Source organism: Varroa destructor, unplaced genomic scaffold (assembly GCF_002443255.2).
Source record: "Varroa destructor unplaced genomic scaffold, Vdes_3.0 BEIS01000005.1, whole genome shotgun sequence".
NCBI classification, from domain to species: Eukaryota; Metazoa; Arthropoda; class Arachnida; order Mesostigmata; family Varroidae; genus Varroa; species Varroa destructor.
Window position 1 is genome coordinate 17,483,517 of NW_019211458.1, and position 4,610 is coordinate 17,488,126.

Consider the following 4,610-nt stretch of genomic DNA (forward strand, 5'->3'; position numbering starts at 1 on the left):
GTCAATCTCTAACAATTGACAATATACTGTCAATCAAAGCTGAAGTTGCCAGGCCTCCTGGAAAAACCCTGTCGATCTAAGCTTGTCATTTCAGTTGGCGAAATTGACACTCTTCAAGGACCCACATCACTCGGTTATCAGATGCGGGCCATTATCAAACATTATGACATCAGATGTCACCGGTTGAGCGGATGAAGACGACATACTGAGATCATCGTTCTAGTATGACGCATAAGACTAAGCAGATGAAACTTCGTATAGATATCGTACAATTTAGAATATATAATTATTTTATGCACTTACTTAGACCGGTCGTATAACTACAACGTAAGGAGTAAACGCCGCTTTTTATGTTTACTATGACGTACGTTTTCTGGCCTAATGTCGCGTAAATCTTGAAACTTTGCTATACTTAAAAAATAAGCTGAAATGAATTTGCCCTTGAATATGACACGGTGGCAACGATCTGTTGACTTTTCCGGCAAACGGGGCTTAAGGCAGCTTACTACCAAATATCAATAAGGCAGTTAACTCACTCTTGAATACTATTTAAATCAATCAAAAATTAGTTCAATAGATTATACATAAAAATGTTCCTTGCATAGTATACAGTCTAAGATGCTTTTTCCTAAATATAATATTTAAAAAATATTCAAAATCAACACAGGAGGCACAGAATGTGGATGGAAGGTGAATACGAACTGTGTGACCCAGGCCAAGCGGTCCAATAGCGATATTAGCTACATGTCCTTCCGCGTACCGTCTTCATAACTCGCTCCGTTTCTCGTAGTCTTTAAGTACAGCCCTGTATAGTTCTACGTCGATTCCACCAGTCACTTCACAAATATAATGTTTTCGGCACTGTTTTACAAACTTGATCCCTCGCGTGCCCCACGGAACAAACTGAAGAGAAATCAGACCGCAGGACCTGACTGGCCACTGGTTGTCATCGCCACGTATTAGGACCAGCTGGCCTACGAATCTCGTTTCGAGCGGATAGACTGTTTTTCTCACTGCACGGCAGATTAGGCTATCTTATTGGAACTAAACGTTGTTTGTATCCAACGTTCTCATTTCAGGCCCAAATTTGTTTGTAACATACCGGAGAAAAGCACTCTATTGACTATTGCCTCCGACGTTTCATCGTGATTTTTGAAGGAAAAAGAGCGTCACAAACAGACTTGCTGAGCACGACGTCACCTTGAGGTTTCTGTATTCGTATCCATAGCGGCATTGTGAGTTAATCGTACCGTTTGTCGTCTCTGCGTGATACTTGTGAAAAATGACCGCAGTTAAAACCCGATAATTCGATAGTTAGCTATTGCAAAAAAAAACAAACGCTCTCCCAAACTGTAGTTCATTCTCGCACCTAGCATATGCTGTTTCGTAACTAGAATTGCGCCGTTACATTAAAAACGCGATTTACTTACGTAGTTTTAGCTATTTAAAAAATACTATTATATACACAAGATAGTCAAAAGTTGTGTAAGAAAAATTAACATTAGCACTTCCCGCGTAAAAGTTAAAAAAAAAACTCATTGTTATTATTGCCTTCATATCAGTGGTAAATGGCAGCACATAGATTTTCGAATTAGTCAGATTGAGTATATGACCGCAATTCTGTTCGTTATCAACTGGTGACGCCTGCGCAATTGTACGGGACTCAAGTTTTGGTAGCTACCAAACATTAAATTAACCATATGGATTGCTCAATTAACTAGATAATATTGGCCGAAGCACGTGTTAAATGAGTCCGATTCGCGGTTTTGGAATTCAGGCCCTCACTGCCAGTAGACGAGTACAGTTTACTTATTGAATTAATTAGACATTAGACAATAATACATAAGAGTTAAAATAACGCACACATATTGAATCATTCTGAAACGTAGCTCAACAAGGCTTATCGCACATTTCGCATTCAGAAAATCTTGGCCATCTTCGAAACGCATTATAATGCCGCAAATCAGTAGACAAACAGTCATGTAATTTAAGGACACCACAATGACCCTAAACTATCACAAGAGCATTGCAGCGCTGCAGCCAATGCTTTTGAAAAGAAGGCTAGTCACTGTTACAACATAATAACATTATTATTTGCAGTTACACACCTCAAACGATGTAAGGCATGAGGTACCAAAATCGCGCTTGAGATTCAGGACAATCAAGAGGGTAGCTCGAAACTGACACACCCTCCCGATAACTACCGCGAGAGCGGCCTATACGCGTTACTGAAACAGACGCAGGACACGTATTGCTTGTGTCTCTCCTATCGAAGAAGTATTTCAAATTTAATATTAAACCATACTCCAATAACAGGCTATCCGGTACGATGCTAAACAGCTAACTTTCTTCTATCACTACGGGTTCGTTCGATCTTTTCGAACACCTGTTCAATCTATTAAGTAAAAAAGAGAACTTTTGACATGATGAGAGAGCTAGTTGATGACAGCAGGCGATTTGCCCCGGTCTTCTTCTAGGACTAGAAAGGTCTCCAGTGTCCACCAACCTCCTATAATTGTCGTATACGTTGCTATTCATAGGTTTTGCCGCGTTCTTGTGCAAACAAGAAGTTCATTGTTTGTTGAATTCAGAATTGAGCAAACGCGGGGACTTTTTTGCTGTAACGGTACAACCAATAAATGCCACAGTACTATGCGCTCACACATGTAAAAGTTGTGTTGAGGACATCCTACCATACCATATATTCTATATGTGTATATACCATATATTCTATATGTATACTGTGGATCAGACAGCCTACAATGGGTGGAACAGCCAAACGAATCACTGGCAAAACAAAGCTCGGGACCAATAAAACGTCACTATTGATGGCTATCTACCGTTTCAAAGAAAAAAAAGAGGAAAGCATACGGAAGCAGAGACTGTAACATAGGTTGTTAAAAAAAAAGCCAATAAATTTCGATCATTTCGTTGATTGGCACATGATTATATTGTAGATCCCTGCAGATATGTATTCTTACGGTATATTTGTTCGTTATCTGAGGTAATTCTTCTCATCGAGCACTGCTAGTGTTAGCATAGGCCGACTGATTTGATGAGTAACCAAGCGCGGATAGAGAATAACTATTGAAGTGAGGTTTCTATGTAAGCTCGTAATGTGTCTATAAGACATTTTTATCGAGTGATAAAAATAAAAACATTCGTCTAAATCTATCTAGAACGAGGAAGCAAAAAAAAGAAGAATCAATAGGTACATTACAGTTCCGCACACACAACCAGTTAAGTGGCAATGCTGTATACGAGACAACAGATTGCATCGTTTGATCCAATGTCTGCGCTTATAAGTTCACTACAAACGTGACAGGTATCCGAACTCCGATTGTTTGCTAAAATACTTTATCTATCGTAATAAGCGGAGTAAGCGTACGCTTATTTTCTGTGCGTCTTTACAACAGTGGCGTACCGCAAGCTACTCTACCATTGGTTTATATCAATGCCGAACAGGTTGGACGCAGTGAGGTTTCCAGCTTTGGATACAATTTGGATGGTGCTACAAGAATTCCGCGTTGGAATAAGCAGTGCGCTGAAGGATATAGAGGAATTAAGTTACGGGAATGGTAGTTGATCTGTGAGAGACCAGGCAAAAAAATGGCCACATCGATAGCATTCAGTCGGCTCATTTTCAGGCGCCATGTGGGTAAATTTAAGTACTAGCGATGAGCTACTAGGGTTAATGGTCAAATCTGACTGGTCGGGTTTCCCCTCAATTGCTACTTACCAAACTTATCCGTAAACGTCTATTGCCTCCTTTTATCTATTGACTAAGTTAAGTAGTTGTTTGTTGCTATCATTTAAAACCTGTTTATTTTTACATTTGTTAGTTACTTTCCAATGTCCTGAAAACTGTAGCTCCTTGCCCGCATGGTTTACACACTGGACATGAAATCCTGAGAACATTAATAGTCCATTAAGGATAGAAGGACGTGTGACCATAGGCCCGTTGGTTCAGAAGAATATACGAGGACAACAATTGCACATGAAGTTTTATCAACTTTAAATGTAAATTTATAGTTTCTCTATAACATAAACAAAGCTACTTTCTGAGCTTCCCAGCGAGGACAAGCTACAGATGCGATTGCTTAACATTCACAGAATGCGCAAAACATGCAACTACTGCTACATTACTTGCATAATAACGGTATTGAGAAATTAGGGCCATACTAGTCTACGATAGATCCTCTATAATCCTTTAACTATCTGTCAGGCCACATACGCGTTCTGTCCAGGCTGCATCGGAAAGGACGACTCCACAGAAGAATCCCTTAGTTTTGAAGCTGTCATAAATATCGCTTGTAAGACCTAGCGTAAATTACTTCTGCTTTGAGGTACCGAAACGTTGTCATTATCATCGGGCTACGTGGGCGATTTCTCGACATCCAAATGGATTACATCGGGGATGAAAGAAGGAGCCGGGAAGCAGTACGGGTATACCAGTCAAGCAAGCAGACTAGTTACCATTAGAGTAAATATTAGCTATAGCAACACAAAAGGAGGAACAGAGAAGGCCCATAAAGGCTTTAGGTCTCTTAATAAATTGTCTTGTACGGTGAGGATTACGTGAGCAGGTAAGTGATATAACAGGCTACATA

At 39.9% G+C, this 4,610-nt stretch overlaps 1 protein-coding gene across 1 annotated transcript in view; it reads right to left on the reverse strand.

Annotated features, from left to right (window-relative positions):
- Window positions 1-3,188: 3,188 nt before the first annotated feature.
- Window positions 3,189-4,610, reverse strand: part of LOC111251907 (uncharacterized) — a 64,229-nt gene continuing 62,807 nt past the window's right edge. The window contains exon 4 of the transcript XR_015328126.1: window positions 3,189-4,494. The gene's annotated coding sequence lies outside the window, so the exon portion shown is untranslated. The remainder of the gene's footprint in view (window positions 4,495-4,610) is intronic.